General features: G+C 41.8%; 1 protein-coding gene and 1 long non-coding RNA gene across 2 annotated transcripts in view; one reads left to right on the forward strand and one right to left on the reverse strand.

Annotated features, from left to right (window-relative positions):
• WT1 (WT1 transcription factor) overlaps positions 1-19,275 on the reverse strand; it is a 97,314-nt gene extending 78,039 nt beyond the window's left edge. Inside the window, exon 1 of the mRNA XM_035722783.1 lies at positions 19,257-19,275. The gene's annotated coding sequence lies outside the window, so the exon portion shown is untranslated. The remainder of the gene's footprint in view (positions 1-19,256) is intronic.
• On the forward strand, positions 10,570-23,206 carry LOC113914138. Its single transcript, XR_003517390.2, has 3 exons — positions 10,570-10,673; positions 15,167-15,215; positions 22,496-23,206. It is a non-coding gene; the product is annotated as an uncharacterized LOC113914138 (long non-coding RNA).
• The last annotated feature ends 906 nt before the right edge of the window (positions 23,207-24,112 follow it).

The following is a 24,112-nucleotide window of genomic DNA, read 5'->3' on the forward strand; positions in this document are numbered from 1 at the left end:
TAGGTTCCAATCCTGGCTCCCTGTTCATTAGCTATTTGGATTTGCCTCCACTTTCCTATCTCTAAAGTGGTATTAGTAATAATACCTACCTCATCATGTTGTTGTAAAAATTAAATATATGAATCTGTTACAGCCTGACAGGTGTGTGCCTGGCACTAAGGGCCACGTGAGTGATCACTGTTGTGGTTGTTAGTATGACGCTGAGTCTTAAAAATGGAACAGTAAGGCAGGAAAAAAAAACAAATGGTCCAAACAGGCACCATTTCATTGCCTCATGGCCAAGTGACACAACCCATGCTGCCTCCAGGCTACTGCTCCCAACCCCAGGGGTTTTCAGCCACCAGCAAAGCCAAACCAGCCACTTCCAAAGCCACATTCTTCAGGTCAGCAGTAAGTTGCTGTAGTGACAGGAAAGGGGGCTGCGGGGGATAACTCGTTCCTGTAAGAGCCAGCAATGGATTTCCTTTGAAGAAGCATATTCTGTGGTCACCCAGAAGGTTGCCTTTTGTAAATATTTGCTTAGGAGCATCCGACGCTCATATATTGTGTATCTCTATTTCCACAACACACCATGGACTATCAGTGTTAAGGGAAATACAGCTCTAACTCTAATCAGATTAGAGAACCCCAGGAACTCCAGAACCAATTCAGAATACTCATCTTTACCAAAGGGTAACATGAGACATTACCTTCCTCGCAGTGACTGGTTACAAAGGTTAAGAGCCCTGGAGTTGAGGCTTTCTTCACTCCTCTAAATTGGTGATGGCTTCAGTTCAAGCCAAAATTGCCTTCAATTTGGAATCCCAATCAACAGCCCTGTGAAGGACTTCTCTTTGAGAGGCCCTAAATTAGCTGAAGGAAGATGGGCCTCACCATCAGACGGGCTGAAACAGGTGGGCCTCACCGAGCTCAGGGAGCAACAAAGAAAGGACTTTTTGGGCAGAGCAATAAGAATGTTACTGCTGGCATAGAACCATGTGCCAGGTTTATAGCTCTGAGTCCCTGACACAAACTCTAGACTCTCATGGCCTTCAGGAAGGACAGGGTTTACAGCAGATATAGTTTAGAAAGGAGAGGCTCTTTCCAGAATCCCTGAGTATAAGGAATGCCTGATGTAGGGGTAGGGGAGAGGAGGTGGGGACACACACTTAGGACCGGTATCCAAGAGAAGTGCCCTTAGAATTCGCTGGGGCGGGGTTTCATCTCTATAAAGAATCATAAGTCTTTAAGATTTTAGAAATTTATCTTGATGTGGTTTTATCAGCATTCCTATTCTATGTGTTAGTAAAAAGTTCTAATCTCCACAGCACTATCACCTAACTGAACTCTTTTTTTTATAATGAAGAAGCTGAAGCCCAGAGTCACACAGCAATATAGTAAGAAAGGCTCAGAACTCAAGACCGCAGCCCTCAGTCTAGTTTTCCACACTCAGAGCCACACGCTAAAAGATGATTCTAAAAATGTCCTTCCACCCAGATCTTCCCTCCTCTCTTACAAGGCTGGTGGGTCACCGCCAGCAGATAATTCTATCTACAAACTATTCAGAGTACTCTGAAGCATGTCTCACCACAAACTAGAGCTTCTGCCAAGATGGCGAGGGAGGATTCAGGGTTGGTTTGACAACAGAAGTGATTAAAAGGCTCAAAAGAACAATCCCGCTGATTCAGAATGACTAGAGGGTGGTCTTCTTGATTATCTAGTGTTTCTGCTCATGTTTGTTGAATGAATGAATATATGAGGCATTGAAATATAATATGAGCAATGCTACTGAGTTTAATTCAGGCTTTCTTCCCCTAGTGTGTTGAGGTCATCATGATGAGTATGGATTACCGTTCTGGAGAATTCAACCAATGGCCAACAGGGTTGCCAATCTTCCCTTTGGCAAATGTTTGGTAATTTGCTGACCCTGTTGTAGAAGGTGAGGGTGTCCAAGCTGGCTCTTTTCTTTTTTAAAAAGTGAATTCCTTCATATCAGTCTGCTTATCTTTCACTTACCCTTTTCTTCATAATAATATCTTAAGGAATGTACACACACGTCTTGTTATCTGAGACTTTGGTTGATTGGACCATAGTTAGCCAGTTAATAGGACCATCACACAAAGGATTATGTCTTAAACATTTCCCTTGAATTCTCTGTTGCTAAGACAGGAGACATACCATGGGTCACTTGATCCTTTTTACTTCATTTAGGAACATGAATCTTGAGGCCAAGAGGCAGAAACCAGCCCACTGACACAATTGGCACCTAGACACAAAACAATTCGGTGATGGGTCCAAGAAAAAAATGACCTTAATTTTAAAAAATAATTTTTAAAAATTCAATGACCAGTTAGTTACAGCTTAACGTGTTACCTATTTTTGAGCAGGCAATGAATGAAACACAAAGAAGAGGATGCAGAGAAATATGTTCCGTAAATTAAATAACAGAGGCTTTTAGTGACACCTTTTTTTAACTTAATACTTCTCAACTTAAGCTAAATGTTTTAACATTTTTAAATAATTTTTAAAGTCACAAATCAAGATTTATCTACATTCAGGTAGATTCTGCTGGCTCATGTCCAAAAGACTCGGTCTTCTTGAGGGTAGTATCCTTTGCTTTTCTTCGAGTACTTATTAACACCTTTTACTTGTCAGGAATTATGCCAAGTATTGAACTACAGAGAGGGAAGACACAGCCCCTGTCCTACGAGACTAAATGCTCAAACATTTTATCACTGTCGCCATCATTTTCCTTTTAAATGTCATCAATCTGAGCTTCATAGACAATGCTCCTTACACATCCTATGGTTTCTCCATGGGGTTTCTACACGCTTTGCTACTTAGTTCTCTTTAAGATGTACAAGTGGTTCAAATTAAACAACTTCTCAGAAATGCTGCTGTGCATTTTTTTCTTTCTTTAATTTGTCAACCTCCCTCCCAGCCCCCATTCTTTCTTTGGCTCTAGCTAGTGATCTGAAATCACAAGAAGCTAAACTGAGAAGGGTCTACGTGTCTCAGGTGCCCCACATGGGGCTCACTGGTAAGGGTTTTGTTATATGTTTCTTTCCCAAGTTTGTTCTAGCTTGTTTATCCCTAGATTGTTTTCTTTCATATTAATGAACCATTATTATTATCCACTGAAGCATTATTTGTAATAGTTAAGAAAAAAAACCAGAAGTAACCTATATCCTCATCTGTAGGACGATAGTTAACTATGGCATATCCATACAACGGAACTCTCCTCATGCTTTAAAAAGAGTGAAAGGTCTTGGGGACACCTGGGTGGCTCTTGGTTGAGGGTCTGACTCTTGATTTCTGCTCAGGTCATAATCTCAGGGTTGTGGGATTGGGCTCTGCGCTAGCAGTGAGTTGGCTTTGCTCCCTCTCTTTCTTTCTCTCTCTCTGCCCCTCGCCGTGCTCACTCACTCTCTCTAATATAAACAAATAAATCTTTAAAAAAATAAAAAGAATGAGAGATGTCTAAAAATGTTGAACGTATAAAAGCAGATATTGGAATGGCGGTCGTCAGAGGCTGGAGGTTGGAGGAAACGGGGAGATGTTGGACAAAGGGTACAAAAGTTTAGTTATGGCAAGATGAATAAGTTCTGGAAATCTAACAGACAACATTGGTGACTAGAGTTAATAGTACTGTATTGCATTCTTGAAATTTGCTAAGAGAGTAGATTTTCTCATCAGAGTGGTAACTCTGTGAGGTGATTGTTATGTTAATTAGCTTGATTGTGGTCATCATTTCACGATGTACCCATAGATCAAAACAACATGTGTTGGGGGCGCCTGGGTGGCTCAGTCGTTAAGCATCTGCCTTCAGCTCAGGTCATGATCCCAGGGTCCTGGGTTCAAGCCCCACGTCGAGCCCCACGTCGAGCCCCACGTCGAGCCCCACGTCGAGCCCCACGTCGAGCCCCACGTCAGCCTCCCTGTTCCGCGGGAAGCCTGCTTCTCCCTCTCCCACTCCCCCTGCTTGTGTTCCCTCTCTCGCTGTGTGTCTCTCTCTGTCAAATTAATAAATAAAATCTTTAAAACAAAAAACAGAAAAAAAACCACAAAAAACAAAAAACAGAAACGTGTTGAACACCTCAAATATGTACAATTTTTTTTTGTCAAATAGACCTCAATAAAGCTGGGGGGATGGAAATGAGAGGTCTGTATGAGCAGGTATGTATGATACATTGTAAAATTTTAATAAAGCAAGTTATAGAACAATATGTGTTGTATGACCCCACTTAAAAATACATATGTGAATCTGTAGATAGTGTATCTGAATATAGCCCTACACATAGTATTTGAATGAAAAAAGTTTTAGGACTTAACAGTGAGGAGTCTAGCAAGTGAGTCAGGTTAAGGAGCTGACGAAAGAAGGAATGCACTTTCTAATTCTGCACTTTTCTATTGATTATTTTGACAATGAATAGATACACTTGTTATAAGTAAATAAAAAGGAGAATATAATATTTTCCTAGATATTTCAAAACTATATATTCTTTTGACTTGCATAGCTGTTGAGTTTTCACTTACTTTGATAATACCCTTATCTCCTCTTTGATAACTTCAGGGAATTAAGGCCCCAGACTGACAAGTGTGTGCCCCCCTTTCCTGTTTGCTGCTTCTCCAGGTTCCCCATCCCCTGCGATAATGCAGAGTGTGTTTCATTCAGACTCATTGTACACCGTCCCTGGAAATCTTGGTCACGTGATAGATGGACTTGTCCTGGAAAATCTATCCTCTAGGCCCTGAAAGGAAGCCAGAGTGGTATGATTTTCATCTAACAGATCAGGAAACTGAGGCATGGAAACCTGACCCGGGCTGCCCAGGCCACATGAGAGGTTAAAAGTAATGGGATGTGGTGGAAAAGGTCTTGGGTTCAAAGCCCTGAGTCCCAAGTTCAAGTTCTTACAATATTATATTTTCTTCAAGTAAAATTTAACTCCCTGAGCCCCAGTTTTCTTGTCCGTAAAATAAGGATTAGAACGCCTGCCTCCCAGAGTGGTACTATTACATGAGAGTATTTAAATTTTTTTCATATCATAAAGCACCATATATATCATAGAAGGACCAACAACCAGGAAATTAGATATGAACAGTCAGATCGTTGTGGTTGCATATACAAGTAAGCTTTTGTTCGTTAGATCTTCTTACGCTCAAAACACAAATTTAAAAAATGTCTTTCAAGCATCTTAGAAGTTGTCCTTTTACCTTGAATAGTCTTGTTCTTTAAACTCAAGCTTTTTTTTCCCTCCGCCCCAAATATTTCTCTTCATGCCTTTTAAAAGAGGCACAAAAGTATCAGTTCCCCAAGGAAGGCAACAGTACTCTACTAGAATGCCATACCGAATTGGATAGAAGTCTAAAAGCAGATTAAAGTTGTTTCAAATGCTTCAAAGAGGAGGAAAAAATCTAATCCCTCAAGGCTTCTTTAAATCCATATTCCTTAATTTCAGAAAACTTCCCAAGTCTTTTAAAAGGCCCAAATATCATTTTACAGTGTGAAGTAGTAATGGAGAACATTTTCCAATTTTTAAGAACATTCTTCCTTCCTTAAAAAAGGGCTCAAGAAAGCTGGGTTCCCCCTCACAAAGGAACTGGCCCAAGTGGATGACGACCTGCCTGTCTTAGCAGGGAGCGGGGGCAGCCGTCCCCAGAGCCCTGAGCCTGGAGTTGATGGCTAATGACTACCTGGAGAATTCCTTAAAGAAGCAGTGTCAGGCATTTTCCCTGTTATTTCTGGGCGAGATTTGCATGTCTGTCATTGTGTGGAAGAACGCCCAGTCCCTCTACTGTATAACACTGAAGGAAAGAAAGTTTCCAAATGAGAAGAAAAACAAGGCTGGTTATAATAGGTGCAAGTAGGACCACTTTCACTGCTTTAGAAAATTGTTCTTCCTAAGCTGTCTTCACCTGCCCAGAGAGGCCAACCCTTGTCCTGAAACACTTTTCCTGATTCTTCCCTTGCTGCCCTATGGAAGAAATGATACGAGCCCCCATTATAGCATGAATATGCATTAAGATGAACCAGGTACCAAGCACTTTGTCAAAGGGCTTACATGCTGTATCTCATTAAATCCACCTGGTAGCCCCTGAGGCAGATACTATTATTAGCCCCATTTTACAGATGACAAAGTCTAAAAGCCTAATGTAGCAGCTAAGTGACACATAGCTACTTGAGGAGTTGAGCAGGTACTTGAACCCAGATCTTTCCGACTCTGAAGTCCATGCTTAGCCAGAACGAGGCACTGCCTAAATACAGGCCCCATGCGAGGCCTGCGTTGAGCACTTCTGTTCTACCTTGTCGCTGAAATTATTACAGTTAACAATAGCGGCCCGTGTCCCTGCTAAGTGTGCTAAGTGGCTTACATGCCTGGTCTCATTTAATGCTTCCCAGCAGCTGTAAATGAAATAGACTACCCTGACCCTGGAAATAATTTCTGCCGCCTCTGTCAGACTTTTCTTTTCTCCCTCTTTCTTCATCTCCGAGATGTTCTGGTTGCATTTTTACCTTGCCTTCAGACTGGCCTAACATGTATGACTTGTCGTGAAGATTGTGACGGGAGACATCTTTTCAGGTGTCTTCCACTTTAGTCAGAGGGGAAGTTATGAGCGTCCCGCTCTGCTCTCCGTCTTCAGGACACCTCCCAGCGGACAGGGCCAGAACAGTGACCTCAGACCACAGCTTGAACACTGATTGCAAGTCATCCAGCTCCCGAGGTGATAGAGTGTCCTTTCTTTAAAAAAGGAGATAAAAATAGCTAAGAAACAACACTTTCCTTAGTTCTCTGAAAGGTTGGCATCCTTCCAGGATAGACTTATGTACTTTTTGTACTTGGAGGAAAAAAAGAGATGGGATTTGATCCAAGAATGGTCCTACAAACGAGAGAAATATGGAGCAAGCAGCTGGAGCCGAGCGGCCAAGTGGTACCACCAGCTGCAGGCCCATTAATTAACATTCCCTGGTATGTAGCAGCTCCAGTGACCTTGATTCTTGTTGAATTCACAGAGATCATTTTTAAAGAGCCTTTACTTTGCTCGCTGCAGTGTATTTATCCAAGGAGTACCTTGCATATTTCCCCCGATCTCTCCGAACAGTAAATTTTTTCTAATTGCAAAGAGATATAGTAAAAGCCTGATTGAACACTTGGCAGTTTATAGAGATTTATTTCTGGGGCTTAAGGGGGTTTTTAGAGTGTGTGACTAGAGCGGGGTTGAGGGGAGCTGGGGAAAGGAGCCCAAGAGAAAATGTAGATTTAATGGATCTATAAAATGACCCCTCTAGATAAAGGCTTGTTCCGAAGACTCTTAAACAGCCTGACCCAAACCAGGGTTGGTGACAGCCAGTCCGACATGAGGTGTCTGAAGCATTGCATATTCCTCTCCGGGTTTTCAGGTTTCCATATGAAATTTGTTATTCCCCAGGCAGAGGTAGGACAGGGGTGAGTCTGTTTTCCAGAGAGAAGAAGCATATTTAACTACAAATTTCTAAGTACTAAAAGCTATGAAAAGAGGCAAAAGTAAACCTCCAGCACCTGCCCTTAAAATCTTACTCTGCCTTTCCTCTAACCCTCTGGAAGCTGCATTCCGAATTTTAAGAGAGGATCCTGGAAGGGGAATCATGAGAGCCTGCCCTTTGTAGCAGGATTTCTGTCCTTCAAAACCCAGTTATCCATGGCTCTTCCAGCCCATAATGAGACAGACAGACACTCTGTCCTCTAACGGGGCCTTCTGCTTCGAATCGACTTTGCCTATACACACCACTGAACTTTTCCACGAAATCCTTCTAGGTTTTTGATCCCACAAATGGCATTCATCTTTTTTGTAGCTGCTTTGCAAGTTTTGCTGTGGACGAATTTTAGGACTTTCAACTGTTAAATGTGTTATATTGTAAATCTACTCACCGTTCTAAAATGGAGACCTTTGTTCTGGAGGAAGAGGCAAGATAGGAAAGGGAACAAAGTAGATGCTAGTGAGGAAGAAGCCTGGAAAGTCAGTGACTGGCCTCTTTGGCCAGAGGCTAAATGATGTGTGGGTGAGCGGTTTGTAACGTCCCCTGCATGTTCGCTTTTTTTCGGGAGTTGGCATAAGGAGACCTTAGGAACATTTTTTAAAGTTTTTGTGAAGTTTAACACGCAGAAAAAAAAAAGCCATTTAACAAGTTGTTTTAAAGTTAACACCCAAGTCAAAGCATATATAATATTGCTAACTTTCCCCCATAAGCCTCTATTATGCTCCTCAAGAGAACTGCTATGTGGCGTTCATGGGAATCACTTCTGTACTTTTTAAAATGATTATTTAGCATCTAAGTGTGCATCTATACAGAATAATTTAATTTTATATCTTAGAACTTTATATAAATGGAATTCATGCCCTGTTCTTTTGTACCTGGCTTCGTTTGCCATTATGTTTGTACGAGTCGTCCATGTTGTATGGCGCTATCATGCATATTCGCTGTGGCACAGTCATGGTGGCACAATATTTTTTATTTTCGGAACTGTTACATGTACTGGTGGGGGACGTCAGGGTTATTTCCAGTTTGGGGATGTTGCTAATAAAGCTGCGGGGAGTGTTCATGGGCATGTGTGCAGGTGCACATGAGAATTTGCTCGGCCGGCCTGGTTACCGTCAAACAATGCAGTTTGAAAACAGCTTGAATCAAGATTAGTCCTAGGTTTAGGGACCCCTGAGTGGCTCAGTCAGCTAAGCTTGGCTAGGCCACAGTACCCAGGTATTGGGTCAAACATTATTCGAGATGTCTCTATGAAGGATTTTTTTTTTTAGTTGAGATTATATTTTTAGTTGAGATTTAGTTGAGATTTACTCAAAGTCAGTAGACTTTGTTTAGACTTTTTATTCAGTAGACTTTGAGTAAAGTAGATTACCCTCCATAACGTGGGTGGGCCTCATCCAATCAGTTGAAGACCTTCTAGAAAGAAGACTGACTTCCCCTGAGAAAGAGATAATTCTGCCAGAAGGCTGCCTTTGGATTCAAACCGCACCTCTTCCCTGGGTCTCCCGCCAATGGACTACCCCTGCAGATTTTGAACTTGATATCCTGTAGGATCATATGAGCTAATTCTTTAAAACCTCTCTCTCTCTCATTGGTTCTGTTTTTCTGGAGAACCCTGACTAATACAGGTGGCATGATATTGGCATAGGATTGTCTGATGGCAAAGGAAGAGAAAGCCTCTCAGCTTAAGTAAAAGGGATTTATTGTTGATAGAGTGGAATCCCTTAGAATTAAACATCAAGGAATACTGTTAATATTTAGTATTACCCACCTCAATAGCAAATCATTATAGCACTGTTTTTATCTGAGATATTTTCCAAAATAAAAATGTGAGTATAGGGGCACCTGGCTGGCTCAGTTGGAAAAGCATGCAACTCTTGATCTCGGGGTCATGAGATTGAGCCCCATGTTGGGTTCTACTTAAATAAATAAAACTTTTTTTAAAAAATCTGATGAGTGTATGTATATATAGTTTCTCCCCAGTTTGTGAGTGTCATCAGATGCTCTCAGCCAGTGAGATCTAGAGCAAAAAAGCTATTCTGACTCTTCTCAGCCAGTGAGCATTAATGTGTACTACTGTGGCTGTTTCCAGCCAATAAGCTGAGCTCTTCACTACTCTGCCAAAGTTAAATGTGTCCTGTGATGTATATTGTTTTTTTCTGCCCTAACCTCCCTTTCTGCCACCACTTTTGTGTTCTGGCAAACAAACCTGACCCAGACTGGCTGACCAAAATGTATAGCTAATAATAATGGACCCACTGCAAAGAAATAAAAGGGAGAGTGTTGGGCTAGATGTTAGAATACAGGTTTTCCAGAGGCTGTAGATCCTCCTACGCATTGGATAAAGAAGCAGAGAGTCTAGCTCAGCAGGTAAATAAGGATATTGATGGGAGTCCTTTGACTTAGGTAGGTCTTCAGGATTGACCAACAAATATATACCTGTAGTAGTGGTAGACAGTCTTCCTGGACTGGCAACTCCTCACCTCAAGTATATCCATATCTCTCTGCTTCTCAAAGAGTTGTTTTGTTTTGTGTTGTTGTTGTTGTCGTTGTACCAGAAAGCTTGCTGGCCACCCCCAAACAGTGGATGTCAGGAGTCACTGCATAAATGTCCCCCACCTTCCGGTTCTCCAGTGGGACAGTTCTGAGGTGTGCGCTACACGGTTTCTCAGGGCGTCTCAAGAGGGAATAAACCCCAGTTGCTCATGGTGGTAATCTGCTCATTAACATATCTTATATTGGCTTTTCTCCCTGCTCTCCCTCACTTCCCCCACCCTCACTTGTACTTCCTTGTATGACCTCCCAAACAAACTTCCTGCACCGAAGTTCTTACCTCAAGGTTGGATTTTGGAAGTCACAGTTTTATGTGACCTCCCAGTGGCCATACTGTCTGCCTCCTAGCCCTTATGACTCTTAAGTTCAGAATTCTGTAAGCAAATCTGATGTGTCCAGATCAAGGGTGACACGTGCGTTCCTGGTTCACTTAGCTATGGGGTGGGGCGGGGAGGCAGTGGGGTTTAGTGTTATTTAGGACATGAATGACATTTCTCATGCATCTGACTTCTCCATGCCAGGTGTTGTGCTGGGCAATTGGACACAGAGAACAAAACCCAATTTCTGCCCTTAAAGAGTTCTAGTTGGGAAGTAGATTTATAAATAATACTTACATCACAAAACGGTAAGTTCTAGAACAGTTGGGGGAGGGGTAACAAATATTATAGAAGTAAAATAACTATAGGTTGGGTCACTGAAGGGTGGGTAGAAGCTCATCCAGAGAAAGGGTATAGAGAGGATTTTCCAGGTAGAATACAAGGGACGGAGCCATGAGAGAACACAGGCTGTTTCTGGCTGCCAGGCAGTGTCTTACCTCAGCAACTTTTCTTTGTGTTTTGTTTTCTTCCTAAGAGGAGCAGTGAGGCACCACGGGAGAACCTCAGGTGCTCTGGGTTCAAGCCTTCCGTTATTTTCCACATCAGTGGGAAGATGTCCACGTGTTTTGGAGCCAAGGGACATATAACTTTACAGTAGAGGGAGAAAAGTTAGAGGATGGTGGAAAATGGAAAATTGGAGCATAGAGCCAGGATAAGCAGTCCGTGTTGTGTGGCTCATGGCAACTGCTCCCGGGGTCATCAGGAGTACTATTCTTAATCAGATCAGTTGATGCTTTGGAGGAGTGCCTGTGACTCGTCTGCTTCTGGAAAGCCAAATGGCCTGTCTTCCACAGACCTGCAAGAGATTTCTCCTCACATGGAAGGGACCTTACAGTGAGGATGACTTTGAAAATATTTAACCACCGTATCGTAGATACCAGACCAGTCAGATGACACAGTCCATAGACATCGGGGTAGTTTCTTCAAAGTGTGTACAGATTGAGCCCCAGCCCTGTCTTAGGGACCATCAAACCCAACCCTTGTTTGGCAGGAGAGGTTGAAGGACTAACCAGAGACCATGCAGTGACAGGGCTAGGAGTGGGAGCCAGGTCCCCTGAATTCACCCTCCAACCCTCTCCACTGCACATATGACTCCTCCCTGGCCTCAAGGCCTGCATGAGACAGGTGCCCTCCTGGTTCATCCTAGACTTGACTCATACCCATGGCTGCCCCTGGGCAGGGTGTCTGATTCTTGAGGGATCCCACCTGGGGAAAGCTTTTGTACTTCCACTCAGAAATATAGCTCTTACACTGCTCGTGCTAGTGTTGAAAATTCTTTATCCACTAGTAAATAAACATTTATTGTGTTTTGATCTACATCTACTATTTGTGTAATGTATGTAATTACAACCATAATTTATTTGCAAACATAATATGTTACATAACATATGGGAAAGGACGCAGGGGAATAGTCAGTTTTTTTAAAAGTTGCCTATCAGATGTGTAATATGTCACTATTATTTTCCTTAAATCCACCGAATTCTGATTCCAAATCCCCATCCTGCCAGGCTTGTGTGAAAGGAAACTATCCACCTCCCTCTTTTCAACCCAGAGGCTTGTGCAGAAATCTAGAGGTCTTATGCAACACCAAGGCCCTGCCTTATCATCATTATTCATTTGTTCCACAAATATTTATTGAACACCTACCATGTGCCAAGTCTGGCTCTAGGAGCTGATAAGTAGTGATGTACAAAAGAGGTTAAATCCTTGCCCTCTGTTCCTCATTGGCAAGGCTGGGATCGGGCCTCCCTTAGGAGCTCATGCAGCCCCTCCCCACTAGACGCTGCCTATCTAGGCACTGCCAAGAAGCAGGGAGAAGATCCCCATTTAGATGATTCTGCTCTCCTTCCTGAGGTGGATCTCTTTTCCTAGGTGTCAAAGACATCCTCCCTGGACCCTCCCTTTCCAGACCACCCTTCATGGTCCCTCAAGGCACAAAACTTTTTTTAAGATCATAAATGTTATGTTTATTTCTTATTATGACATCCATACATCAGAATACTCAGAACAAAATTATTTTGTATTTAATTCAAAGACGTTTTTAAAAATTGTAGTAAAATTCATGTAAAATTTACCATCTTAGCCATTTTTTAAGCGTTTGGTTGCATCGAGTACCAAGGTGCAAAATTTTACGCAGAGAGGCTGCAACCAATTTTTTTAGCTCTGCCCAAATCTTCCAGGCAAACCATTGCAAAGTCTGCAAGTCTATTTGAATGAAGGGAAAGGGAACCAGTATAATATTCTAGTTAACCAACCTGACATATAAACATTGTAACTGTCAAACCAAGTTACAGTGTTGACTTGTCCCCGCTGAACTTTATGCTACGTTCCTGCCATATACATTTGGTAAACACATGTGCGTGTGTGCGCGCACGTGCGCGCACCTGCGCATGTCCGGCAACTGGGCCTCGGGAGATTCTTAAAGGTGGTTCTGTCTGTTGCCAGATCATTTTCTAGTCAGAGTCCTGCTGCCTCTTCCTGATCTCCTGAGAAGGAGATTAACCTCCACACCACTTCAACCTAATTCCCGCTGTCACTAGCTGGGATAAGCCCATGCTGGGTCAGGTATTTTCTGATCAAGGTCCAAAGATTATTTGGGGATATCTACATTGTAACTGGGGACACCGAAGACTAAAAAGCTCCCAAGACACAGAAGAATGGATCTGTATGGACGGAATTTTGTTCATCGCGACAGGACAAGATTTTTGGATGGAGGAATAGTTTTGTGCTTCACTCTCCTTTAAGGATGGTCATGTGATTTTCACATGTATACCCAGCAATTTAAAAAGTGTGTGTTTGAGGGGTAGGGGTGGTTTGCAGCACTCTTCCTTGCAAATGGTATAAACCATGACTGCTGTGCCAAGGACTCTGATTTCCAACTTCCCCCGGTTCTGTTTTCATAAATCCAACTTCCGGCTGGATACCTCCTCCAGGATATACTCATGGAATCTCAAATTCAGTATGTGTACAACCAAAGTCATCGTCTTTCCCCCCAAACCAAACTCTCTTCCTGGTGTTTCTATTTCCTTTTTTTTAGAGAGAGAGAGAAAGCATGCATGAGGGGGTGGGGTGGGGGAAGGGGCAGAAGGAGAGGTAGAGGGAGAGAGAGAATCTTAAGCAGGCAGCATGGAGCCTGAGGTGGGACTTGATCTCAAGATCCTGAGATCACGACCTGAGCTGAAATCAAGAGTCAGATGCTTAACCAACTGAACCACCCAGGGCCCCTGGTGTTTCCATTTCTATTAATGGTGCTGTTCTCCCTCTTCTTTGTGTTTACAATCTTCAAATGATCTCTGGGTCTTTCCCTTCCCTTTCTTCCCACATCTGGGTAATTAGAATATTCTCCAGATGCGACCTCCATAAGATCTCTCAATCCACTCCTTCCTTTCCATCCCCATTGCCAGTGCCCTCATTCTGGCCCTCCTGAGCTCTTACCTGAACCATTACAGTAGCTTCAAAGTTGGTTACTTCACATTGGTGTCTGGTCACTCCTGTGATGGTCTAGCTCAATCTTCCTGGTTATGTTTTCAGTCATATTACTAGATGGTGAGGACTGTATTTTATTCATTTTTATATCCCAGTGCCTAACACAGTACCTGGTACATAGGAGGTACCCAGTAAAGGCTGGATTGAATTTATGTTGTTTTTCTACTGAAATTTTTTTCAGTGGCCTTCATGCCCTACTGAATAAAGCTCCAGCCTGGCATTCTGAGCCCTCCATTTGATGGGATGGGTTATCATTTTACTAAACTAACTGCTTTTCTGCAAATATTCCCTCTACTCTCCTATCTCACACTCCTTGCTGGTAGTTTCCCTTCCATTTGGAATGCACGTCTATTAAAATTCTGCTCATTCTTCTTTAATTTTTTATATTTAAAATTTTTTAATGATAAGCATATATTACTTTTATAATAAAAAAACTCTCAACATTTTAGGGGCGCCTGGGTGGCTTAGTTGGTTAAGTGACTGCCTTCAGCTCAGGTCATGATCCCAGGATCCTGGGTTCGAGCCCCACATCGGGCTCCCTACTCAGCGGGAAGCCTGCTTCTCCCTCTGCCTCTGCCTGCCACTCCCCCTGCTTGTGCTCTCTCTATCAAATAATTAAATAAATATTAAAAAAAACTCTCAACATTTTAAATTTCATATATTTGAAATATTTCATGAAAAAATTTGTTTGAATCCTCCCATCTGGACTATTATATAGACATTCAAAATTGGATGTATATTATATGCTATTGTTTTTTACATTTTTATGTTTGAGATTTTCATAATAACGTTCTTAAAAATACTTGCCAAGTCTGTATAAGAACATAAGAATATTTATAATTTTAGGTGAGAAAAAGCACATAGTAATTATTAGTGCTGTCCACTGATAACTTCCTGTTCCCCTTCCTAAACACTTCCTTGGAGTTACATGTGGCCCTATGACTTGCTTTGGTCAATTATATGTGAGCAGAGGGCGCCTGGGTAGCTCAATCGTTAAGCGTCTGCCTTTGGCTCAGGTCATGATCCCAGGGTGCTGGGATCGAGTCCCACATCGGGCTCCCTGCTCCATGGGAAGCATGCTTTCCCCCGCTCCCACTCCCCCTGCTTGTGTTCCCTTTCTCGCTGTGTGTCTCTCTGTCAAATAAAATCTTTAAAAAAATTAAATTAAAAAAAATATGTGAGTGGAAATGACATAACTTCTAGATGGAAGTCCTGAACAGCCACTGTATGACTGACCATATTTTCTCTCCCACAGGTTCTGATGATGTTCAGATAGGCAAAACTCCATCAGCCCGAGTCCCTGTGTAAGTATGACCTGGAGCAGAGGCTCTAGGAACTACACTTTTGTTTTTCTAAGCCACTGATGTTTGGGGGCTGTTTGTGACTGCAGCATCAGGTGGCCAATTCTGACTGATGCAAAGGAGGAGCAGCTTCAGGCCGTGTAGATCACCAGATACCCTGAAGGCCTTACAATCACTAAAGAACAGAATCATTTTTAAAATGCATTGTTGGACTTGTAAGCAGTAATGGAATTGTCTAAGAACAGCTCTTCCCCCAAAAGTGAGTTGAAGCTAGAACTGGGAGTCAAAGTGTTAGGAAAATAAGAAAATGGGTTGTCCTGAGGGCGAATGTAGCACTGTAGGAAGCTTTAAAGCATCAGAAGGTAGGGACTCCAAGAATCTAAGATTTCAGCATTAGGCCAGGACACTCCAGAAGGGGTAGAAGGTTTCAGGCTGGTATTTTCCCTCTGCCTCCCAACAGAAGCAGAAAAAAATCTTCACAGTAGAAGGCCAATAAGATCCATGTCCGAGTTCAAATCCAAGATGAACAAGCACAGAAGGAGGCAGGCCATTGAGAGAGAGAGAGACAGTTGGCAGAAAAACACACATCCAGTTTAGAACCCAAGAACTTTGAATCTTGGAATTCTCAGATACAGCATATATTTTTTAACTTCCAAAAGTGTACAAAGCAATGATTAAGTGCTAGGCATCACTGCAAAGATTTTTTTCCCCAAATTTTAACTTACTTAATTCTCAAAACAATTCTATGAAGCAAGTATTATTATCACCCCCATTTTAGAAATGAAAAGACTGAGGCACAAAGAGATTAAGTAAATTGTCCCAGGTCAACCTTACTTAGGTAGTAATGTTACAGTTTGGATCTCGGCAATTTGATTCTAGAGTCTGCACTCTCCACCACTATGTTTTGCTGCCTTTCTAACACAGAATCAGTACCTATGAAGAATTTAAAGAAATAAGGTGAAATACCAAAGAGAAGCAAGCAACAAAAGCCTCTCTGGGATGACCAGGTAGATTTGGAAAAAAAATAATAAAAGAACCCCTAGAAATGAAAATAAAATGGTTAGAAGTAAACATTTGATGAACATGTTAAATATCTGAAGAGGTAGGTCATTGGTGAACTGAAGAACTACCTGCAGAAAATATGCAGAATGTTGCATGGGAAAAAAGGAATGGCAGTATGAAGGGGAAGGTTAAAGACACAGAAGTGAAAATGGAAAGTTCTAATACACATTTAATTGGAGTTTTGGAGGGAGAGGATAGAGAAAATGGAAGAGATATATTTGAAGAAACAGTGGCTGAGAATTTTTCAGAAATGACAAAAAGACCTAAATCCACAGATTTAGGAAATACAGCCTCTCCCTAGCAGGATAAATTAAAAAGAAGTTTATGCCCTAGACATGTTTATAGGGAAATTGGAGAACACCAAAGACAATGAGAAAATCTTAAAAACAGCTTGGGAGAAAAGAAGCATCACCTACAAAGGAATGACAATTAGACTCTTAGCGGAATTATCAATAACGACAGTAAATGCAAGGAGACAGTGGAATAGTATATTCAAAGCATTGAAAGGAAATAACTGTCCACTGCGTATCCAGAAAAGCTATATTTTATGAATGAGAATAAAGTGAAGACACTTTCAGATAAACAAAAACTAGCAGAACTTTTACTAAAGGAACTCACACCCACCCCTCAAGATTCATCTCAAATGTTATTTCTTCCATGGAGCTCTAGCCTGATTCTCCTCTTTTGAATTTTAGTAGCATTTTCTTTGGTCCTGTCTCATGATGATTATCAAATTCACAGACCAAGATTATATGTGCCTTTTCTTAAGCCCCCCCACCCCCCCCCATTCCTCTTGCCCTCTCTCATTAAAGACCCCAGGAACGCTTTCGTGTCTAACTCACCTTAACTTTTTGTATAATTCCCATCATGATTTGTGTGTGTAGTAGGTGTTTAATAAGTATTTGTTGAAGCCCACTTGTCAGTCTTCTCCTGTGTTCTCTCTTTGTGTTTCATAAACTACCCGTTCCCAAAGATGTTCCCTTCAAAGGGGGTGTTATGATCAAACCCTTTTCAAAAATGCTGCATAGAGTACTATATCTCCCTGGGGCGATCCACAGTTTAATTTGTTTAAGTCAGCAGTTCTCCAGATTATTTGCTCATACAACAACTCCTTCCACTCTTTACCCCATGGATATCTCAAGAGAATGGTCTTTCTAAGGACACACTAACTACAGAAGACAATGACTTATTTGAGTATCCAAGCCAGAGAGTCAACATTTTGGATCCCAGTTCTGTTAACAACTAACCACATAATTAGTTTTAAGTCATGTGTTCTCTGGCTCCTTATTTGTGACATATCATAAGCAGATCATATCATAAGCAGTCCCTTCAAACTCTAAAGTTCCAAGAATTAAAGAGCATTGCCTCTTACAATCAACCAGTCAGTCATTCCACACATATTAAATTCCTCGTATGTGGCAGCATGCAAAATACTGGGCATGTAATGGCAAGTAAGACCGGCGTGCTTCCATTTTGCTATCAGTTGAGAATGATTTTCTAGAGCTCACTATTAGAACATTGTTCTTTGGCTTCCAGAGCCAAATTTCTTCTGGTTAAAAATTGAGCATTTACTGTCTCCTTTATTATGTATATCAGGTTGTGGAATGAATCTTTAGAATCAAAATTTATGGTCTATCTAGGATTATGACTCTGTTTTACCCAAGAGTTCCACTGTAAGAATCAAAAATTTAACATGATCACTAGTCTTTAGATTTTCATCTTTTCATCCCTAACTTTAAATTTGCATCTTTCACTGTCTTCGTAAAAGTTCCATCCTCCGTAGTTTAAAAAGCAAATTCTAGTGATATGGTGTCAACCGAGCACTGTTGTGTATAGACACTGTCCTAAGCATTTCACATGTATTATCTCATTTAATCCTTATGACAAACACGAGAGCCAAGTGCTAATACGATTCCCATTTTACAGAGGCTCAATAACTTGCCCAAAGTTGTAGAGCTGGTGAAGCTGAACTTTGACCCATTGCAGTATGGATCCTGAGTCCACACTCTGAACTCTGATATTTAACTGCCGCTATTCTTCAGATATTGTCCAGAAGGTTTTCTGATGGAAAATTAAGGGTTAACATCTCTGAAAAGCTGAACGATCATATGGGATTTTAAACGTCTAACTCTAGCCAGGTAGTATAGTGAGGAGGTAATGAAAAATTAAAAGCCCTTTCTTTTTTTTTTGGCTAAGTAGTAATCTTTGTGGTTCTGAATATATCCATGTGCCAGAGAATTCCACTTTAGATAATAAGTTAACATAAAATTGGTGGTACAGTTTAAACCTGACAGCTCTATGTGTCTGATATGTTCTGCGAAAGTAATTTTAAAGATAAGACTTTACCCTCAAATCTGAAATAGGTTCTTTAAACATTTCCAAAACCATCCAGTATTTATGGAATTGTTTCAATTATATGGGGAAAAACTATAGTGCTAGGAGGAGAAGCATCTTTTAATCATAAAATATTGTATTGCCAGAAAAGAAGCAAAATATAATCAAAGAAACATGCACCAAACAATGTCAGTGAGAATTCTTGGCATTTACTTTTAGAAGCCATTTTGCATGGAAATGAATAAAATATAAACACAGTACTCTATCTAGGATATGGCAAGAAACTTCAAGATTGTAATGTGCATTAAGATAACATTCCAAACCTATCCTTTCAAGTTTTCAGCCAAGAATTTGTTTTTACAATTTCTTTGCAGTTGGCAAACTGCTAGACTACTTGAGATATCAGTTTTTCATGCTTATGGTCCCAATCCCATTGTGTGTAACTATTAACTTACTATATGACCTTGACAAACTCACTCCCCTCCACCCAGCCCAAATTAAGGAGGTGGCTCTCTTAGGCCCCTTCTGATTTTAAAATTCTGTGGTTTTAGCCTATGGATTATGATGTAAACACCACAAAAAGTGCTTGCTAGAAAGGGATTGGATTTTTTAACATTTGGGCTACTGAAGCATCTTTAAGTGACCTACCTTTGAGCCAGTTATAAAGAGAATGTAAGCCACGGCAGCCAGGGCCCCTCAGTGATTTACTTGGTTTTGGTGCTGGTCAGCAGCTGCTGTGTTTGTTTCAAGTCCCCAAGCACCTTCTGTCGTTCACAGAGACAATCCGTCCTTGGTCTTTCTTGACTCCCCAGCGCGAATGGGGTCTGAGAGATTCTGGGCAAAAGAAGCAGTGATCACAACTGCCACGGACCATGAGTTGACCTTGAATGCCTTCCTAAACTGCAGGGAGGTGTGGACCTCTGGGCAAAAGAGCAGTGATCACAACTGCCACGGACCATGAGTTGACCTTGAATGCCTTCCTAAACTGCAGGGAGGTGTGGACCTCGTGGTACCCTGCGCAGATTGCCTCCTCGAGACTGAAGTGCATATGCCCCCAGCTGCCTTGAGGGTTGGCTGCTGACAGTTCTTCAGTTCCGACCCTCTCAGGAGAGAGCTTTTGGATGAAGAGAGCTGCTTTGCCCAAAGCCACCCCACTTCCGGGGCAGCCTATGTCTAAGGACTGCAGATTCCATGGAGTGGCTGGTTAATGGCCAACCCTCTGCCTCAATGGGGTTCAAATCGGAGGGGCCGAGTCAGTGCCTCAGCTCCCAGTGTGGGGGGGAGAGGTGCAGCTTCTCCCGTGGCCCATAGATGTCGCCCGTGAGCACTCCTCCGTAAACGGCCCGCCCCAGGATCTTTCTCAGAGTCCCCTCCTGGGGATCCAGACCTGCCACAGAGACTTACTGACCTGAGTTCCAATGGGGCTCTGCTTGGTTCAATGTTGGGTCTAGGGGTAAATTTTCCTCTTTAGCAAAATGGAAGTAATAACTGCTTCATAGCATTCTTTATTGTAAGGAAATGAGGAAATGAGTCCAAAGCACGTAGGAAATGATTAACAGCAATAATTTAACATTTATTGAGCATTTACGTGTCATGGCAATGTACTTCACCACACAAAAACTCCATGAGAAAGATAATATCCCTATTTCACAAATGAGAAAACTGAGGTGCAGAAAAGTTAAATAACTTCTCCAATGTCACACAGCTAATAAAAGTCAAGAATTCAAACCCAGGCAGCTGGACTGCAGAACCGGTGTTCTTAGCTAAAACCCTGCTGTCTCCCATTGCTAAACAAAAAATTTTAATGTATTTGCGTGACGATAAATGAAAGCCCAATAAAGTCACCTGATTCCAGAAGGACCTTTAAAGCAAGGCATTGTAAAAGAAAATTTTACAAAATTTTTGTATACAGAATTTTTGTACTCCTATCGTTTATATTTTTGTGTTACTATAGATTATGTTTATTTTTGCTTCGGATCAACCCTTTCTCATGGGGAGTGAATGAAACGGTTGGAGGGGAGGGGCTCCCACCCTATGATGCGACAGTGGTTGCTCCATGAGACCATTTATTTTTGTTGTTTCTATTTTAATGAAACATGTGCTGAATTTCTGTTTTAATGATAATGTACTAAGTATGAGGTCGAAGAATAAATAAAACAATGGCATGTTTCACTATTAGGTAGTAATTTTGCATACTAATAGGGTTGAGTTATATCATTACCTGGGCTTTTAAATATCTCCTTCCTTGGGTCATCAGGAAGTACATTGTAACGGGGAGGGGGCCCTCTGGCAAAGGCCCCTGCTGTCCACTCCTGACCCCTCAGTTATAGTCTATTTTTGTGTTCGCTTCAGACTAGCTGTCTGTTATTATCTAATGGAAGGCCTTTGTTTCACATTTCACTTCTAACCTAACCAGATTTATGCCATAATTTTTATCTTAGGGGATAATGTGTTAACAATGCTTGTTTGGACCCCTGTTATACCTTTAAAGTCAGGGAAGTCTGTTTTACTCTTTAAGGTACGATCTGTTAAAGTTTTTATGATTTGCAAACAAAGTGGTTTTTCATCTTCTGCTATTAGATAACTAAGGTATAAGAGAGCTCCTTCTACACCAAATAAATTAAACATCTAAATAATTTACAGCTCCAGGTATGTTTGCCAGACTAGCATAACTGCATAAAGTCAACAGATTAAATGTTCCCTTGGCAATCAGTAAGGGTATGAGATACAGCACCTGGGCTGCTCCATTGGGTCTCGTTATTAAATCACAAGCAAGAGCTCAGAATCCCAGGGTCCCAGGTGACAGGTAGGAGCTGACTTTGGAGGATGGAGTCATAGCAGTCATTACCCATGACTTAGGAAGTGGGAAACTCAGCACAATTGAGATAGAGAGAGAAAGAGAAGGAGAGGGAAGGAGGGGGGGGAAGAGAGCAAGACAGAGAGAAGAGTGTGGGGGAGAGAATATATGTTTCAATGAGGGAAGATTCTAGTTATTTAGTTATGTCACTAAATTGGGAATTCATCAACATAACAGTGTGTATTTGTACAATCTTAGAGTAAAAGTTAAAAAGAGGGAATATTTTGTATGTGAAAGCCCAATCAATCACTGTCAAGGTCAGAACAAGAACTTACTAGAAAAATAGACAATATTTCCCTCTTTCTAATTTCTTAGAAAGGCTTTGACCAGCAACTGCTTTTGCCTAGAGAAGGAAGGTTTGGTCCGCAGAGCTGGTGGCAGCCAGAGAAACATCGGAGCACAGGATCTAAGAGGTTACGTGTAATATCCAGTCTAATTCTTGGGAAGGTTTCAAGTGCCAGAAACCAGTCATCCCATCTTTAACAAATGGAATTTTTTAACCTAAAACATGGTTTTAAATTTGCACACATTTAATAATGGGATGATCAGTGGAAAGATGGGATGAGGAGCAGCAAGTATACATTTAGTCAGAGGAAATCCCATTTTTAGAACATATTCATTGTGCCCAGTAGACAAAGAGGGTCCCATTTTAAAACAATAAATACCTCTCTCCTCTCTCAAGGTCTCACGGGAATGTTAAGTGCCATAAGGAAAATATGAAAGTCAGATCCGTGCTTAGACTTCTTAACTTTTGTTGGCACAGCTTCTCTGGAGATGAATGGGAGAGGAAAAAGGGAAAACAAACATTCCAGGTGTACCGTATAGTGCTGTCTTCCGTAATTACTAGACTTCCGGTTCTATGATAGCCCCTTTGGGGTGGTGTAAGAATTGGAAGGAGAGGGGACGAGGGTGTGTGTGTGATGATTTAGCATGCCTGACCTACAAAGTATCTGAATTTAAGGTAAAACCATTAAATTGGGTTCATTGCTGAATTCTCTCGGGGCACGCTAACCTTTTCATTTTCATTTAGGAAGAAAGGGTAGAAGAGAAGCTTCCCATGCCTGGTGTATAAATACGGCCTTGAAAATGTCCACAGACGTATTGTTGTCTTGTTGAGTCTGCAGCCAGGAAGGCAGAAATCACTGCAGCAGAGCAGGTGTGAACGTCCCCCTACTTCAGAGGCAGCTCTCTTTGAAGCTGGAAAATCAAGGACGCTGGTACCTTCAAGGAAACAAGGATATAATTATCACAACCCCCAACTGGCCAGTGACCTTCCATTCCTCAGGCCACCTTACTCCCTTCGCTGGCACCAGCCCAGGTCCTCACAGACTCAGCTCTGTGTCTCAGACCGCTCAGACCCAGCAGCAACCCCCTCACGCACACTTTGAAAGCATTTGTAATCTCTTTCTCCTGCACTGGGCTAGCGGACATAAATCGCCAGCCCCGGAGCGGGGGGAGGGCCTCTGAACCCCCCATGGAGGGAGGCCCATTCAGGCCAAGTGGAGTTTGAAACAGCTTAGGAGTAGGATTTATGCCTCCCCTCACCTGTGCCGTCTGTCTGTGGCCCCTACCCCGGTCTGGTTTTGAAGGTTTGAACACGACCTCCCAGCTTTTTGCCAAGCCTGCCACCGTCACCTCAGTCACAGGGACAGCCATCTCAAGGCCCTTGGAAGCTAATAACAGGGACTCTCAACTTCTTTGTTATATTTGAAATGTTGAAAGCAGAAGCCTAATAAAATGAGTTCAGAAAAACAAAACGAGCAATAAATTATCATTGAAAAGAGTGGCTAAAGAACTCATCTACCCTGAATACCTAGGAGCTATCTCTCAGCTACAGCAATAATCCGCATTTGGATTCCCTTCACTGTGCAAAAAGCCTTGGCTGTGTTCTCTTAGCACAAATTCTTCTCGGCTTCTAGGAGACAAGTGTCCAGAATCAAGAGTTACACAACACTCCCCACCCAACTCCTTCACACACACACGTACACACACACACATTCACACATGCACACACACACACTCTCCCTACCCAGCCTTGGTCCTAAGGGGTCTACTGAATTGTATAATTCTTTTTGACCATAAAGAATTTATCCGGCATTATCATCAATCAGCACTCACTGCAAATTTACATTTTATTTATTTTAAGATAAGAGTAAAAGTCCTACTTCCTTGACCTCATAAAGACTACTTATGCTAAACTGATATATTTAATGAAAAAAACACCAGAAGCATTATTCCCTGTGAAATCAGAAGCAAATTAGGGATGACCTTATCCCTGTTGCTCTTACTCAATGTTTTGAACTTCTAGACCAGTCGTTGCTTCTCAGGGCACATTTAGCAATGTATGGAACCAATTTTGGTTGTCATAACCTTTGGAACAGGAGTTGCCAATTGGCATCTGGAGGGTAGAGGCCAGGGATGCTGCTAAATATCCTACAATGCACAAGACAGCCCCCACAACAAAGAATCCTCCAGCCCAAAATGTCAATTGTGCTGAAGTAAGAAAGCTTGCTCTATACAATGCAACAGCACATGAAACATAAATAAGAGAAATAACGCTTAGAAAATAACTAATTTTCATTGTCATTAATTGCGAAGAACATGTATCACCTAGGAAAGCAAACCCCCCCAAAATTAAATAAACATT

The sequence above is a fragment of the Zalophus californianus genome, chromosome 11 (genome assembly GCF_009762305.2).
Source record: "Zalophus californianus isolate mZalCal1 chromosome 11, mZalCal1.pri.v2, whole genome shotgun sequence".
Taxonomy (NCBI): domain Eukaryota; kingdom Metazoa; phylum Chordata; class Mammalia; order Carnivora; family Otariidae; genus Zalophus; species Zalophus californianus.